The following is a 17,947-nucleotide window of genomic DNA, read 5'->3' as shown; positions in this document are numbered from 1 at the left end:
GATGGCTGGGAAAGGATGACGCCCAGCTTACTTTCCCACCAATCATTATTACACGGGAAAGTGAGCGATTTTCTTTAACTCCATTAGCATAACATTAGTGCTTATAAGGACCAGACTGGGGTAGAGACTTTACAAGTCTTTTAGGTCAACAAAGTCAAAGAGGAAATTCTTTTTTAGGAGCTCAGCTTATATCTCATTAACAAAAAACATTGTTGGCTAGTGCAGACTGTGAATATTTGCAGTTTGGGCAGTGAGGAAGCAGTTGGTATGCCCAACTCCTTCCCAGCTCTGGCAGCCCTGTAACATCTGATTTCTCCTCTAGAGCTGTTGAAGGAGCATCTCGACGCATGGTACAAAACACAAGGAGGGAACTTCAGATCAAAACCTTTATTCTTCCCTGCAGCAGATGAAACACTGAGGCATGGGGCTACTAGGTGAGCATGAGCAAACACATATGAAAATGCACAGCATTTGTAATGGGAACACACTGGGTTACAGCTGAGATCAATGGAGGAGGGTGATAGGGATTATCAATCTTGAGTGGTCTCCCTTAGGCAGAATTGACTGGCAACCACATAATGACTCGGGCTCAGCCCACCAGTTTAGAGCCCGAGTGATAGATCTGTAGATGCCAATCATCATCATTTCCTTATCAGCAGTGTTCAAGTGGCCATTTGTCTTCTACCTGAGCCGCCCTGGTCGGGTTCAAGTGTTTCATCCTCCAAGGTGCGTCTGAGAGATCAATGCACAGCTACAGCTGGTTGAAGGGGACCAAATCCATTGAACAGTTGATTTGGTTCCATTTTACCAGCTTTAGCAAAGCATTTGGCCTCATGGGCTGTGGCAGCAGAGAAGAGAATTCCTCAGGGTCTTTTCTTTCCCAGCTGCCTGGACCTCTTCTGAACTTGCTGCCTGATGCCGCACTGGTTCAAATGGCTTCACTTTCAGGCAGTCAGGATTTATTTAAGCTTCTTAGAGGCTACAGCTGAAGAGTGGGACTGAATTAAAGAGGCAGGTTGAACAGCAGTGGAATAGTCTGCAGCAGTAACCATCAGCCTGAAGCGTTTTTAAACTTGATATTTGGCTCTGTCTGTTCTGAGAGCCACGTTGCTATTACAGTGTGACATAAGTAAATGTTATCTACTGTTTTCATCCAGATGCTTTAATTATCACCTCCTGCCTCCTTTCCTTTCAGTGTTTTATGGTGTGCTGTCCTCCTCCACGCCCTGTTTTGGTGTCTGAAATGACACCTAACACACAGCAACACAGATGTCGTCTGCTACAACCAGCCCAGCCCACAGCCAAGGAACTCAGGCTGCGGAACTCTTCTCCCCTCAGGGCTCTCCTTGAAAAATGGGAGGGAAAAGGCTGGAACACCTGAAATCTTTTTTTAGAGGTTAGCAAACTTTGCTTCCCTACTGTGAAGCCTCCTGTGTTTTCTCATCTGGCATTAAAATCAGCATTTTCAGGAGGTTTAAGGCCTGCTCAAGCAATGGTTGTTATTTGCCATCACCAGAAACCAACAGGAAAGTAGTGGAAAAGAAACAAAAGGGAGGAATTAAAGGGAAAAAAAAAGAAAAAAAAAGCTTTTCTTTCTTGCAATATCATAATCTGGCAATTTGTCACCAAATGGGGAAAGCAAGTCCCTGCTACACCACTGCTGTCCAAGTCACTCCTGTGATGGTTCACATCTCAGCACTGGGGTGTTGATTTCTCCTGGAGAGCCCTGCAGCACGAACACCCCACTGCTAAAAATAACCCAGTAAATCAAATTTAAAAAATCACAGCAGCTCCGATCATTTCTGCAGTGGGAGCCAATAAAGTCAGGCCTTTCCTCCTTAACCCGGAGCCACGCGCAGATATTGCACATTGCCATGTGCATAACCTATTTAAAGAATTTATATGCGTCATAAGGCAAAGGTGACTTTTCCCCCCTCTCCCTCGCAGCCCACCATGCTGCAAGATGATACCAGGGAAAAGCACCTGTGCTTGGAACCTCTGCATGCAGAAATATTGCAAGTGGGCCAGCATTTTATCTCTTGAAGAATTACAGGCTTCGCATTGTCACGGTAAGCACTGCAGATCACTTAACTGCCCAAACCCGTTACTCTAAGCTGCCTATAAATAAATGGAGAGAGAGATGGAGAGAGAAAGGGAGAGAGAATAGCGTTTTAAAAAGAGCTCTACAATTAATTTAATCAAGTTATCTGTAGGTACCTTTTCAAGAGACAATCAAGCCAAGGAACTAAATGGAAACTTAGACAGTGAAGACCTGGAAGTATTAAATTCATCCTTTGCTAACTTACAGGAGGCAAAGGAAAGTAATTATCTGCTGGTGGTTTGGTATAGGTGGAGATGCCATTAGCGACCAAGACTGTACAGAGCTAAGTCCTGATGGGCACATGGGTTTTGGGATAGAGTGCACCAAACTGCCTGAGCATCACACCTCAAACACAGTCTGCTCCCCAGGTATGTGGGCACTGTCCCAGCCCTGTTGGTTTGGGGTCAGTCCTTTGAAAGCAGCATTGTGGGAGAGAGATGTGGGGTTACACTGAGCATCTTCTGCTGGGGACCAGATTTGTCCCCACCATCCCCCTTTCTTTGCTTTGGGGAGTGCCTTGGAACATATTTGAAATCAATGTGAGTCAGCGTGGATGTTCTATAACATTTTGTTTAAATTCTCTGCAGTGAGTTATGGGTAAGGTTTTCCTTTTTAGAAAATTAGGTTTTCTCTTCTGGATGTCATTAATCAAAACTAATGATGTCTCTCTGGTGGTGAGGCTTTCCCAGCAGCTGAGAAAGAGCAGCCCACATTATAAAGCTGGAGAGGGCTGCAACCCACGGGGACTTGTAGCATCCCAGCAGGGAGGGCCCAGGTCTCTGCCAGCCCAGCACTGCCAGGCTGGGCTCTGGGGCTGTACCAGCCACCCTAACAAGAAGGATTACAGATGTGGTCAGAGATCTGAGCTGGGCTCAAGCCCCTGATATCTCTAATGAGCCAGTGCCCATTTCCAAATGCCTGTGGGCCCCCTCCACTATGAAATAGGAGGGATTCAACAGGCACGATCTGGCAGCAGAGTTTGCCAATCCTAACAGCCAGGCAGGGATCAGTGCTGCTCACCTTTCCTGCCTGTGCCCATGTTGCAAGTGCAGTCTGTGAGAGCACCCCAAACCAGGCCCAAATCCTCAACCCCCCCACACCAGCACGGTCAGGTTTGTGTCCAGAGCAAAGCCAGGTCTCATCATCTCCCCATGAAACTGGGTCTTGCATTGGAAAGGAGTGGAAGGAGCAGCTGCTGGTGCCTCCCTGCACATGGCCCTGCCATCCTGAGCTGGGCAAAGCCCACAGGAGCTGTGGGATGGCACTGGAGAGCCATGGGCACGTGGAGTGAGAGCCAGGGGCTAGAGGTGAATCCAAGCCAAAACAGCAGGACAAACACGTGCCTGGCTTGTCCCTCTCTGGTGATCCTTGTGTGGTGCCTGTGCCTGGCTGCTGGCTCTGCTGTCCATGATTATATCCAGGAAAATGGGCAAAAGCCCCCAGTGCTGTGGCGAGAAGGATCAGTAGTACCCAACACGAGAATCTCCTCTATTGCAGATCTTTCCACTTCAGCCTCAATATTCTAATAAAGACGTGTTATAGACAGTACAGAAAAGGCAAAGAATTTATCAGCATTTGTCGATATTCCTAATGAAGCAGAAGATTCAACATGCAATAGAATTAGCCTACAACAAACCCTTGCATGGGGCCCATCCTTCTGAGTCCAGAAATCTCCTGCCTATTCCAGTCCAATACACTTTTGAGAAATGAGCAGCCCTCCAAGCCATTATCATTATAAGCTAAAAGGCCAAATGAGACAAAGTACTGTTGCTCTTCATCTGAATAAACAAATCATTTTTAGATCAAATGCATGAACAATTTATCATTCTAAAATCCAATCAAAAGGAAAAAAACAACAATACAGAACATTGATTTCCTACAGCTTTATCTTAATGAAGTGCACATTCCCTTTGTAATTAGCTTTGGAAGGCTTTTTTTTTCCCCCTTTCCCAAAGCTAATGTGTTATTTGATTTCCATCCAAACATTACTAAATTGGAGGAAATTTCCTCAAAATGAAGTGGCTTTTGATAATACAGGAAAATGTCTACTCTCTCACATTGCTATTTTTTCCCCCAAACAGACATACTTATACTGCAGATGATTCAACTTTATTGCATGGTGTCTTTGCGAGGATGTTTAAATCAATGCCACAGTTGCAGGATTCTGCCCAATGTGCCATTTGTAAACCAGAAAATACAAGCTCGCTGCTTTTATCCTTTCCCTTACAGACATCAAATATTAATTGAACTTATATTATTACAGGAAAAAAGTAGACTGTGTTTTATTAACATTTCTAAAATTAAAGATGTTCAACCCAAAAAGTAGACTCCAGACAAGGCTCAAGAGCCTTCTGCTTGGATTTTATTTGACTTAATTAAAAAGCATTCAGTTCCTTTGTGCACTAAGGCAGTTGCTGACATTGCAGTAGCCACTCAGTCTTTCAAACCAAAACTATTACCTGAACTTAATAAAGTGTCTATTTAATTTATACACCCTCATGAACTCACCTGTCTCCAACAGACACAACATGGCTCTTGCTAATGAGCAGCGAAGGCAGCAACTTGACAGCAAACTCACCAGCACCCCGGGGTAACTAAACTGCCCCAAAACATCATTTCCATCTCCTTTAATCTGCCTTCTCCACCATTACTGCTGTTATCCAACATCCCTGAGCCAGCAATCCCTGTGCATTGCTGGAAATGCTCCTTGCCAGGCCACCTCTCCCTTCCTCCCCTAAATATCTCCTTTAAATCTTCTCTTCTTTAAACGGTGCTGACCAGAGGACTGTTGCTTTCACCCTGCTTCAAGGAGTACTTGCTGAAATTAAATGGCTAATTTGATAGTCTGCTTTTATTTGGGTGTATTGCCAAGGTACATGGCAATATCTATGACACAGAATAAAGTCCCATAGCCTACAGTATCACCTTATTCCTTTGTTATAAAGAGCATCTAAAGTGACTTTATCTCTTTCTTAACCCAAATTTTGGTCCTAGGCCTCCTCTAAAAACAACAGTCAAGCAGGACCTGCTCTGTTCTGACAATGCAGAGCATCATTACCTGGAGGGAGCTGGCTCCATGTGGGAACAAGAGGGTCCCTCCAAAGCTCTTTTCCTGAAGAACAAGACTCTGAGCAGGACTCTGGGAGTTGCACCTCCTGAAACTGGCTGTGGAAATAGTTGTGGTGTTGGATTTTTTTGTTTTGCTACTCACACTCTCAAAAGAGAACAAAGCCGTTCCCTAATACAGTTTGTGCATTTTATGGACCTAACAATTAAAGAGGTTTTAAAACATGTGCTGACTGCATAATCCCATACAGGGGAGTGCACTCAGCGTTTTTAAACAGCAACTGATAGGAGATACCACTTAATAGTACAAAACACCAGCAGTCCTGTTAAAATCAATAGAAAATTAGATTCTATGAAAATGCAATATGTGTCCAATTAGTTATAATTGGAGCAAATGGTGATGCAGATAAACTCCTGGAGGCAGAGGGATTTGTCCGGAACGCTCCCCGCCGGCCGCGGGCACGGCGCAGGATGGGCCCTGGCGGGCTGTGCCATGCCCTGGGCAGGAGGCATGAGCCACCTCACACAGGAATTTTAACTCTTGTCTAATTATGGAGCTGCTCCAAGCCCTGCAGGACGGCTCTGGTGCACCACTGTGCTTGGTGAAAAACAATCGGCTGTCACACGGAAACCCCCCTGTTGGACTTGACAAATTATGCCAGCAAACCTGTTTAAGAACTAAAACATCCTTGGACACGGTGACAGGCAGAGAAAGATGCTGTGTTATTTATTTATTTGTCCAGCAGAGTTTAAGAATTGTGGCTTAGTCCCACCAATGCTCACTTTTTCCCCCTGCCCGACTGTTGTTATATCAGTTTAAACTCCTTCCCACCAATTATTTCTCAGGCTTCTTTCAACTCCTAAAAACTCAGCTGCACGGCAAAATGGGAACTAGGTTATGCAATTCTAACGCTTTATTTTTAACATCTTTGGTGCAACATATTGCCCTCCTCTTTGTTCCATCTTATGACTAAAGAAAAAGAGCGAAGATCCCCTATTGCAGCGGCACAAAGGGACATCCCCAACCAAACATCTCCCCAAACCTTCCTGCTCTCACACTGGATGAAAACACATCACTTGCAGTACAACAGTTATTCATTTGCACCAATTTTTTTTTAATATGAACACTAAAAAGTAACAGTTATTTTACCAAAACTATTGGCTCAGAGCTAAGCAGCAATAACTTTCTGCAGGGTTCATATTTTCTTATTTTATATTAGTTATTCAAATTATTCAAAGACTTATGAGCACAAAGAGAAACAAAAACCTTCATGTTCACCCAGACCTGAAACCTTTTTTGCATTACTGGACACAGTTACTTACACTGTTAAGGGAACTGTCTCTCAAGAAAGGGAAAAAAAAAGAAGTAGCAGCTTTTATTTGTTACGCTGACTCAGCCGAATGTTGGAACAAGAAACATTAAGCCCCAATCCATAACTTTTGTGGCCGCTCAAAGGACGTATTCTTCCTCGACACTGATAAAAGTTTAATATGTAGTTGCCCAGGTTTTTAATAAACTTGTCAACAAAAGAGCAAGGCAAATTGATGGGGACCTTCCCAGGAATAAATTCAGTTTCAAATAGGCTAAATGAGCGTGGAGGACAGGGAGGGGACGGTGCACGGGCGACTTTTGCTGGGCTTTGCAAAAATGGCACAATAGATTTTAGCGGGTGCATCTTATTGTCTCAAAGACAAGGTTTTAGGACAAAGCTGGCTTAGTTTAAAGAAGGCAAAGTGGTGCAGCACAGCTCTGACACCGTGAGGGACAGAAGGGGCAAAGCCTGGACATAAATACCCACCTCACCCTGCCTGTACATTCCAGTCCCCATCCCACAGCAGACCTGCCCAGGGACAAGCTGCAGTGTTGCTCCATGATTTTATCCCCAATCTCCCACTGCACACATTTCAGGACATCCCTTTCAGGTATCACCTGCACAGCCACCTCCTCTGTTTGGCCAAACCTTCCCCGCTCCCTGCTCCATCATTTCCCTTCAAATACTCAAGGCTGAGCTTAATTCAAGCACAACACAGTCCTTTTCCTCTGCTCTTTCAGAAGCTGTTTCACTTTCCTGCAGTCCACAGCTACAAGCACCCCTCACTTTTAGGGACCAGTTACCCTCCATCCCCATGGCCATGAGCTCCAGGCAGTGGCCACCTCCTGTCAGTTTGGGAGTGAATTGACCGCATGAGATTCATTACTTTCTGCTAGCTTCAATCAAGTTGGTGTCTTAAATTATTAAGACTTGGGGTTTTTTTGTTAATTTGTTTACCCAAAGTAAACACAAATATTAAATCAGAGCTTCCAATAGTCTTGCTGCCAGGAAATTAACAAGCAAATTAACCCGCAGCCTCCCAGAAGGGAACACCAGTCTTCATCTGAGCAGCTCCTTGTGACACTTTCCTTCCCATGTCACCATCTCCCTCCTGACACCTCCCTTTGCTTGCACCAAACAGCTTGAAAAGCCAAAAGTCAAGTCCTGTCTCCAATGCCAGGTCACAGCCCAGATTGGAAGTGCTCTCCTGGCCGTTGTGGTGAACTTTATTCCTGATTGCTCTTAGGTCACTGGATTCCTGCTCCTGTGGCTTTATCCGACTCCCCAAATGCCAGGGTTGACTTGCCTATGTAAGGTCTTTGCAGGGATGGCTCCTGTCCTTACAGCTGCTGGGTGACTTCTGCGGTTGGTGGTCACGAGTCCCACGCCTCCTGGCTGCCCAGATGCCACCTAATCCTGTCCCCCCAGAAGGGCAGCTGAGAATGAGCACTATTTATAGCAGTTGTTCCCCAGTTCCCCCAGGCTCATCAGTCTGCCCAGGGCTTTTTTAGATAGCGGCACAGGTCCCAGCACAGGCCATATCTGGGCATGGCGAGGCATTTACAGGCACGGCTCTGTGCTTCAGGAGAAAAAAAAAAAGGAAAAAGAAAAAAAAAGGAAAACCCTGCATCTGTTGGAGATGTCAGTCACCTGCTTCCCTTGAGCCTCCTGAGCACCACCAGCAACTGTTCCAACTGCTAAAACCTTTGACTATCAAATCCTGCTTTAGTCAAGACATATCTGTGTCTGAAAGCCTTCCCCTTGCACACAAGGGGGTCATCCACCAGCGCTGCTCCTCCATACAGACTGCTCTGGAAAAATACAGACTAACCCAGGGATGCTCGCCAGTGCTGCTTACACAGTGCAAGCAAAAACACCTCAACAGCGTCACGGGGTGCTGCAGTGGTCAGGAGACAGCAGCCCACAGGGACACTGCTCCACCTGTGGGTGCCCACCGAGGTGCCAAAAGCTGGGCATGTACAGCTGGTTAAGCCTGGCATAGCCCAACCTGCCTGGTGCTGCCAGAGTCACCCAGCATGCAGGATCACACTGGTGACCAGCAAGTAGGCCTGCAGTGCTGGAGCACCCCACAGACCCCAGCACCCCTCATCCTACTGGGATACCCCCAGCCATCCACGGCTCCATGGGCTCATGGAAGTTGAGGTCCAGCCTCCATACCTCACACCTTGCACCTGATCCAAGGTGTGGGGAATGCAGATGAGTGTTTGCATGACAGCACAAGGGCAGAGGGGCACAGTCCAGGCAGGCTGTGCCATCTCCCCAAATACACACCAGGCAGAACTGTGCGGGCCAACGCCAACCAAACCAGGACAATCTTGGCCTCACATCACTGCCTCCACCTTCCTTGGCCACCTCCACCTTCAGCCTCGCAGTGCAAACACAGCTTCAACAACTCCCCAGCAAGAACCCACTTTGCCTCGGAGAGAAACTGAGGCAGGCGAGCTACACAACTTGTCTGCAAGCCCAGCAAGCCAGCAGTGGAGTCCACATTCTCTCTTGGCTCCCATCCTTGGAGCACTGGGCTGCTCTCAGCGTGACCCCCCACATCCCAGTGGGAAGGCAGCTCTCAGCATCGCTGTCTGCTTGGCTGAGGTCAACAGCAACTTCAGCATCACGCAGCAAACATTTAACCCAGCATCTTCTCCGGGAGGCACCCGCCAGTGCGGCACTGAAATCAGCCCTGGGCTTTCCGGGGAGGGATCCGAGCTGAGGAGCGAGGATATTTCTCTTGCTAGGAACACGCCACCCCCTCGCCCACAGTCACTGCTAAGTGCAAGATGTGGTGAAAGTCTTTAAAAATAGATATATTCCCAAGCAATTCATGCCGCTTGCATCTGGCAGGGCAAACCTAGCATGGAAGCTCTTTCTTACTGACTAAAAAGGATTGTTAGCAGCTCGAGGCTCGTGCAACCTTGACTCTCTCCTCCTCTCTTCAGGGCCTTCTCTTGTTCTTGGCCTAAACCAGTCCTGGGAAACACAAGGGAAGCCCTGCCCAGCTAGGCTGGTGTCAAAGGCAGGGAAAGATACTGCAGTGCAGTGCTGATCTCTTCTGCAATCGGACGTGCAGACTAGCCCGAGTGCTGAGTCAGCACAATTTCTTTTTTGATTGGTTGATCTGAGTAACATATTTTCAATGTATGCTAAAGGGGCAGCAATTAATACCTTTTCCCCCTTTCCCCACTTTCCCAAACCGCTTCGAATCGAATGCACAAATCTCACCCCCAAAGTCACACTCTGGTCCTAAATATTCTGAGGCTCTTTCATTTTTAATTTAGGGCATTAAAAAAAAAAATTTGCAATCTAAGCGATGCTCACTTTGATCGACTTGTGCTGCTGCAGCTAAAATATCTGTCCTGCAGGTCAATCTAATCATGCTTAATAGCAGTTTATTCTTCAACGCAACATTTTTCACGTTGGGTCGACAGTTTTAAATGAGATTGCTGATGCACCCCTTTACTAATGCTTTTACCAGGGCCAGCACATCCCTTGAAATACTTGTGCAATAAAATGCTTTATTGCTCTTGATGAATGCACTATTAAACTTGAATTGCAAACATGCCCCCCCTTTAAAAAAAAAATAGAGGGTGCTAGAATTTATGGGACCACCTGTCTTCCAACATTAAGTAATAGTAACAACTGTAATAATGGATCATCAATGCAACAAACACACAAAAGTACAGAAAAAAGAAAAACCCGCCAGGGAAAACCGCATGGCACAAATTTGTCCCTGTGCTCTCATGTGCACGTGCGAAATATCCATCTTATACCTGCCGGTAGTTCCGCTTACATGCGGGGAATTCATCTCCAGAACGGCTGGATTTTGTGAGGCATAGAATAGAAAAATTTAACTAATTTGGTCCACCGGATTTATGGCTTTTACAATTCTCAGAGCTCCTGTTTCTGCGCCTGGCACTGCACAGCCCTCGGCTCGCAGGATGGATGGGCGCACCTGAGCATCCCAGCGCTACGGGTCCAGCACGAGTGCTCCTCCTATCACACCCACCACGGCTCTCAAGGCCAGGAGCTGCTCACCAATTTATAGAACGTTTAAGAGAAGTGGATTTCATTTAGCTGTAAAATGGAGCGGGCCCAGCGCAATGTAACGGCCGCAGTTTTAATCCAAAGAGGTGTAAAAGGGATGAAGAGCTGCCATGGAGCAGAAGAATGGCGCAAAGTGGTTGGTGAAGGCCTGCAGCCATCACCTGCTTCCACTGGTGTCAACAGCAAGGCTACCATGGCTCTTGGGGGGCCACATCCAACCCATCTCATTTTTAACATTGTCCAAGCCCAGGTCACACTATGGCAAAGCTTCCCCAGCCATCTCCGCTGCCATGCTGCGAGACAGTGCTCAGAATTATACCTTTGAAAATATTTACATAAAAAATAAATCTAAGCACTTAGCGACTTCCTAAAGTTAGCAATTCCATGTGATTAACAAGCGTATTAATTCAGAGAGGCGGGGGGAAGGAGATAAAAATTGCATTACAAATGCAGGTATCTGCTGTAAATCAAACCATGAACACCTTGCAAGAGGAACATGCAGTGGCACAGGGGTTTTAGTATAACCTGTGCTGAGAAGGGGAAGAAAACAGAGAGGCGGGAAGAAAAGAAAAAAATTTTAAAAAATAAAATAAAATAGAAAATAGAAAAAAAAAAAAGAAAAAAGGAAAAAGGAAAAAAAGAAAAATGAAAAAAGTAAGGAGAAGGGAAATGAGAAGGAGTGGGACAAAGGGTCAGCATAGAAAGGAGGAGAATTTCATATATAAATTATATATTAGAAGTAATGTTATGTTATATTCAGAATGGTGAGAATTGTCCTCATTTTTCATCCAGAGACTCAAGGTAACATTGCTGATTTACAAGGAGCAGAACTGCAGTCTGTGTGGAACCAGTGCCTTCCTGCCCGGGTTCAGCTCATTTCCCAGCATCCACCAGTTTCGTATTTAAGTCTGACCCCAAAATGGGGCTGGACACCCACAGAACCAGCCCTTATGGGGTCATGGGGGCCAAGGATTGTCCCCAGGCAGGGTGGCTGCTGGTGGGGCTGAGCCCAGGGGTTGCTGCATCCCTGCAGCCGGGTCCTGAGGGACTGCGCCGCAGCCAGCCAGGAACACCCCGGCTTTCCAGGGCCCAGCACAACCAGAGCATCTGAAAAAGCCAACAGGACAATGTGCACACCAGCCATCCTCCAGTGCAAACCCAGCCTTCCCAAAGCCACCTGGCAGAAAAAGCAAAGGCTCCTCCTCTGCTGGGAAGGGGCTCAGCACTGCCCACGCCTCCATCAGCCACGGTATTTAATTTAAACAACAACATCAACAACAACAACAACAAAAAGCACCTCAATAAACCCCACCAATCCTACAGGTAGGAAATCTCCCCAGTAGCCCAACCTGCCTTTTCTCACCCACTACTCACGAGCACCTGCTTGAGTTTGATCCCCCTTGGCGTACCTGGAACAAGTGATGGTGGCGCTCGCCGTGAATAGAGACAGATAAAGTCTCCCCAAAATCCAAACTCAGAGCCTTGACTGTTCCCATGCCTGGGGGAGGATGCTGCCATGGGAAAGACTTGATTAACCTCTGCATGGCATGTCCTGGCACCACAGATACCAAATGATGCCTGAGGAGCCGGTGAGCAAGGCAAAGATGGGGTTGTGATTGCAAGGAAATCACTCAAAAGAAAAATGCTGCCCTCAGCGGCCCCACAGAGATGGAAACTGGGGTTTGGCAAACTGGGGAGCGGCTTTTGGAGGAGTTCAGCTTTGCGCATCATTGCAACTTCACAGAAACATGAGGAAATTTGGGGCTGAAAGCTTTAAAAACTCGGATGTGACTCCCGCCTAGGCAGAACATTAAACGTGTCTTTAAACCAAATTTCTTTTATCTTGCCACATTATTGTAAGATCCTGTAAACATAGCCAACTATTTCACATTGGAAAATGTTACAAAAGGCTTCCAGAATTAGGATCTAATTTTCTTATTTGAGACCCCTATTCAGGGCACTCCTCTGGCTTTAGCTGTGATCCGCTGACTCGATGGCTCACGACACTGACAAGGAAGGTGTCCTCCTCACCAGTTTTAAGCACAAAAAGTTTTAATGTGAGGAAGATTCAAAAAGTGGAATTTGCACACTAATTTAAAACTAGAACACTGCACGCCCGAGTCACAACTGTTGTCTCCTTTTCCTCTCTCTTCTTCTTCCCCCACCATCCACCTCCTTTTGTTGTTCCTAGATTTAAAGATCAGCCAGCTTTGTTTGCTATCCAGCCTTATTTTTGGGGTAAAAGGGGTCGATGGAGAAGCAGGAGAAGGGAGGGATTGGCCTGCATCCCTGTTAAAACCCAGGAGCGGACAGCCAGCTTTCCTCTGGCATCGCCTTTCAAAGCCCATGCCGCAGTCAGCATATTGAATATTTAATGTCCTGATGAGCATTTCCACCTGCTGACACAGGCAAAGTGACAGAACAATACACGCGCTGGAACAAGATCATCAATTGACTCCCCAGTCAGTCTGCCGGGTCAGGCAGTTAAAAAAAAATAATAATATAAAATAATCTGTCTGTCTTTCTCCCCCGCCTTGCCCGGGGTCACACATTGCTCCTCTGAGAAGGATTCCCACCTGAAATACATACTTCTTTACATTCCATAGCTTGCCAGGTTCATATGGGCATATAAAGAAGTATGTCTCTCAAGCAGGTAGTTTCAATATGCGCATTTATATGGTCACAGGAGGAAAAATAACGCTGATTTACAATTTACATCCTGAGAGTGAGTTACGGCTCAGTTCAAACCAGCAGACTTTCCTCCTGCCCAGCCCATGTGCAGACAGACACACATCCCAGCTCCCTATCCTTGCCCGTAATGCTGGGCTGAGCCCTCGGCACATGATGGATTTTGGGTCCTGGTTAGGGGAATGGCATAATTCACTGGACACAAAGCAGCAGAGGTCCAGTGGCTGCCCTAGCAGGGGCTCTTTGAAACGTAAACGGCACAGAATAAAAGCCAGCCTCCCACTCCACCTAAAAAGTAGGTGTTTCATTCTACATCATAAACTTCCAGCATTTAAAAAAGACAAAAATGTGGTTTAGAGGAAAGCCTTTGCTGTACACGCATATGGGTTTCATTCCAGACAAAGCCATGTGGGAGAAAGTTAAATATCTATCAATTCCCAATTGCCTCCATCCTACAATTTGGAAACAAAAAGCCAATTTGTTTTCAGAAAGCTAAGAATCGAATGGCAAGCTACTGATTTACAAACCACCACAGGGAAGGACTGCTCCTTTCGCCAGAGTAAGAGAACTCATCAGCCCCAGACACGCGATTGCTTTATCAGTAAGTAGAGATTAAAGCATAGGAAGAAGAAAGCATCTTACCTAGTGAATCCAATGATTTTTCCTCTGCTGGTCACTGGGAGCGAGACACTACCCCCACAGATAACCAACCCCAAAAACATAGCACACGCCTTTCGGCACGTTGAGGGCATTAAAAATAAAAAAATAATTTAAAATTGCTTCTAATAACTCATCCGGTTGAGCTCCACGCCAGCTAAGGGGCTTTGGGAAGACCTGCAGACATAAGAGGCAGCCAAGGCGAGGTGCTGGGAGCTGGGGCCAAAGCCTTGCCGAGTTCTCCCCGCATCCCGCGCGGGCTGCGCGCCCCGTGGGGCTCGGTCCCGCACGCAGCCCTGCCTCTGCCTCTGCCCCTCTCCCTCGCCTCCCTCGCAGCCGTGCTGAGCTTTAAAGCTCCCTGAACAATGTGGGCCGAGTGGCAGGGCTGCGCCGGCCGCCCGGGCTGAATGGGGGACTATAATGGGCAGGATTTAGGCAGCAGCGCGGCGGAGGTCACGGCGGGCGCTGCCTGCTCGCTCAGCAGGGCGGGCACGGTGCCTCCTCACCTGCGCCGATCGATACCAATTTACAGGCAAATGTGCAATGGCTGCCTCCGTGTTAATGAATTTTACCGTTCCTCACAGTCTTCTAATGAACCCTTTAAAGAGGGTTTAAGTAAACTTAGCAAGTGGCAAACTAAGCGCTTTGGAATACCTAATTGCATCGATGCGTCTCACTGCTTTTTAAAATATCACTGCCGGCTGGGGAGCAAATATTTCCCTGTGCCCCATCGACTTCCAGTAGTACTGAAAAGCAAAGGCCACACAGAGCCTGGGTGTAAATCCGCTGTGCTCTGCCCCAAGCCCCAAAAATCGATTCACACCCCTCATGCAACACCAGCACCTGCCTCGGTCCTGGCTCTGTGCAGCTTCCCCCTCATTCCATCAGTTTGTTGGCCCTTTTAACCATCATTATTTGTCTCATTTAAAGGCAAATTTCAACCTTTAGTTTGGATTAAGGGGAAGAGAGATGGAGCTGTGGCATTGGTGTAATGCATGACTGCAGTGAAATTAAAGCAAAGGGAGAGCTGAAGAGTATAAAGGAAAGTCTGAGCAATTCAGATTTTAAAAAACCCAAACAAACAACAAAAACAAAGTGTTGGTGGTGGGGTGTTGCACAGCCAAGCGCTCCATGGTATTGAATTTCCTTCAGACTGACAGCAGTAGGACAGCTACTGGCCTTCTTGGGCTGTTAAACATCTGCACCTTGGACACAATTTGATTTCCTCAAATGCATTGACACGAGCTGTCCTAAACAGTCCCCAACTTCTGCAGACCAGCGGGACAGGACTGCCAGCCACTTAAAGCGAGCCCTGTGGAGGAGCTTTAAAAAAATGACCTTATAAATCCTTACTAGAACTGAAGACAATGACACGACCACAGCAGCAGCGTTCATCGCGGCGACTGAAATTTGCTTTGAGGTTCTGGGTGCAATCTTATGCTTTCCAGGGTTGTGCCATTTGGTGGAGGAGCAGACAAATGGCCGTGATGGTGCCTTTAATGTAACACCAGAGGCACCCTGTGGATCCCATCCTCCAGCTACCACCAGGAGTAGAGTGGTGGTGGGTGAACATCAGCCACTATCCTCAACCCACTTGGGCTCGCTGAGCTCCTACGCTTGCTCTTGGCAGAAAAACATGCGCAATAAAACTGTGGCTGTTCTGGAGAGAAAAATGGATGGAGACCTGGATCATGCAGAGGCCAAGGGGCAAAGAAAAGGGGAGGGAAGAGCCTGAGGTATTGCCTGAAGGCGAAAGGGGAAGGAGAGGGGTGAGAGGGATGGAAAGCAACATGCTGTATATTATATTCCTGCTCTGCCCAGGGCTCAAGGTGCTGCTCAGGTCCAAGTGTCCAAGTCAAACTGAAGCTGCGCAGCACAAACCTTTGGGGACTTTGTATCCAGCCCCTGTGTAGGGCTGGGCACTGGAGAAGGGAGATGCCAGCGGGGCTGAGGCAGAGGCAGGTGCTCGTCCCAGCACAGCCCATGGCAGAGAGACTGGGCTCAGACCTTGGGAGCCACAGACACAACCATCTGCTCGAGAGGAGACCAGCAATTAAACTGACAGCACAAATCACGGATTTCTGCCTATACAATTACACAGAGCACACTCCCTCAGGCACAGGCACACATATACCTGTATCCACACTCCCCACACAGCCTGGAGATAGGCTGTGTCTGGGTGATACATTACACCTGCTTGTATATAGCATTTATATACCTATGCATAAAGATGCATATAAAATATCCATATGCATGCTATAAAACGTACCTAAATCTGCATGAGTGTGTGTGTGCAACACAGTATGCACCTCACCAAACTGGTGTCTATATATTCATGTGATAGGTACCACCACTATCATATAAAATATAATGACCACAGTCAACTCTGAGTTGCAGAAGCAATAACAGTCAATTGATGCTACACTTCATGTAACCTGAATTCCAAGCCCTTGCAGGGAAACCTAACTTCTCCTCCTCCCCATATTCCCTTTCTGATAGTCCACAAACCATGCACCTGCAATTAATACTCATTTCTCGGCATTTTAACAGTTAATCACTACAGCATTGAGATCATTGCAAGTTAGGCTAAGTTTAACCACCTCTCACCCTTTTGCTCTGCCTGATATCAGCTTATAGCACTAGTTTGTTGCAATAAATAAATAAAACCCCAATCCCCCCAGGTGTCATTAGCCAGCCTGTGTCTGAATTAGGCATTTAAAGGCCGGTTTAACCTTGCAGAACGGTTGCATGTCAAAGTTCTAACATTTCAGTTCAGATTATTCTAGTGCACTGCTTGCTCTGCAGTTTGTTAGTTTTTGGTTTTTTGTTTTTCCTTTTTTTTTTTTTTAAATGCGGAGTATGCCACAGCAGAACAAAAAAAAGAGGGGGTGAGGTTTCCTAAGCGATCCACAGATTAAACACACACCCAGCAAATCCCCACACAGACACACACACACACATACATTTGTGTATGCAGAAGCCCACATTTAAGTCCCCGGGTAAGTTGGATTGGCAGGTAAGTCCTGCATTGGCCAGGAAAAGTGTTTAAACCAAGCTGAGCTGGTAGCGGTTAAAGGCAAGACAGGGAGCAGAAGAGAGGGGGGAAAAAAAAAAGAAGACATACCAGTTAGGAGCTTCTGTTGCAGCAGAGGACTCACCAGAGCACTAGCTGAAAGCTGAATCAGCTTTCGAGAGTTAGGGATGCATAGAGGAGGGTCATGGAATCACAAGGTAATAATGCGCTTCATGCTGCAGCCGTCAGCCTTCTCCTTATAGCCAATCTCTAATGCAGGAAGGGAACAGAGAGCAGGCCCAGGGATGGGATTAGTCCTCACTTGGAGAGAGAGAAAAAAAAATTAAATAAATAATAGAAAAAAAAGCACAAGTGCCTGCGCCCCCCCCCACCCCCCCACTCCTCCCTTCTTCCCTCCTCCTCCTCCTCCTCATTGTCACCCCCCCGGGGGTCAGCCCGGGCTGGGGGTCAGGCTGCGGGGGGATGCACACGGCTGGGGGGGCTGGCGGAGGGAGGGGGCAGCTCTGGTCAGGACGCGAGTCCACCTTTCCAGTGCTTATATACCCAACGAAGCATCCCAAACACGCACCCCCGGGCGCGCGGCCCCTGCTCCTGCTCTTCCCTCCCTGACCATATTTAGTCAACCACGGCAAAAAATAGCCCGTCAGCTGGAGCCTGCCGAGCAGGGCTCGGAGTTCAATCGCTCCTCGCAGCCCATTGACTACTGGTCCTGCAGGGTCCTGACTCTGCCTTTTTTTTCCCCTCTGCTATTTTTAGCTAGGCCAAATAAAGAGGGAGCTCATCTTACTACTCTGCGCCGGCCCGAGGTTTCGCGGGGCCCTGGCTATGTTTGGTAAGTGCCAGCGTTGAGAGACACAGAGCGGAGACCTTGTCCATGCTGGAAAACCTTAGGCTGTCTCCCGCTTTGGTTCTTTTCTTCTCCTTTCCTTTCTTTCATTTGTATTTCTTCCTCTGTGCTAGAAAGGTTTCCAGGTGAGAAGGTGGGGAAGAAGCTCAAAAGATCCCGATTTTCACCTTACGGAAGAA

General features: G+C 47.2%; 2 long non-coding RNA genes across 4 annotated transcripts in view; both read right to left on the bottom strand.

Moving 5' to 3' along the window:
- LOC120507000 overlaps nucleotides 1–17,613 on the bottom strand; it is a 62,386-nt gene extending 44,773 nt beyond the window's left edge. For all 3 annotated transcript variants that reach the window (XR_005628657.1, XR_005628659.1, XR_005628658.1), the window contains exons 1-2: nucleotides 17,490–17,613; nucleotides 17,012–17,221 (exon numbers count right to left, since the gene is read on the bottom strand). This is a non-coding gene — a long non-coding RNA (uncharacterized LOC120507000). The remainder of the gene's footprint in view (nucleotides 1–17,011; nucleotides 17,222–17,489) is intronic.
- Nucleotides 373–5,247, bottom strand: LOC120507001. Its single transcript, XR_005628660.1, has 2 exons — nucleotides 5,160–5,247; nucleotides 373–3,623 (listed from the first exon to the last, which is right to left on the bottom strand). It is a non-coding gene; the product is annotated as an uncharacterized LOC120507001 (long non-coding RNA).
- Nucleotides 17,614–17,947: the final 334 nt, after the last annotated feature.

Source organism: Passer montanus, unplaced genomic scaffold (assembly GCF_014805655.1).
Source record: "Passer montanus isolate IOZ18808 unplaced genomic scaffold, ASM1480565v1 scaffold41, whole genome shotgun sequence".
NCBI classification, from domain to species: domain Eukaryota; kingdom Metazoa; phylum Chordata; class Aves; order Passeriformes; family Passeridae; genus Passer; species Passer montanus.
The sequence above is the reverse complement of the archived record's forward strand: the minus strand, read 5'-3'. Positions and strand labels throughout refer to the sequence as shown.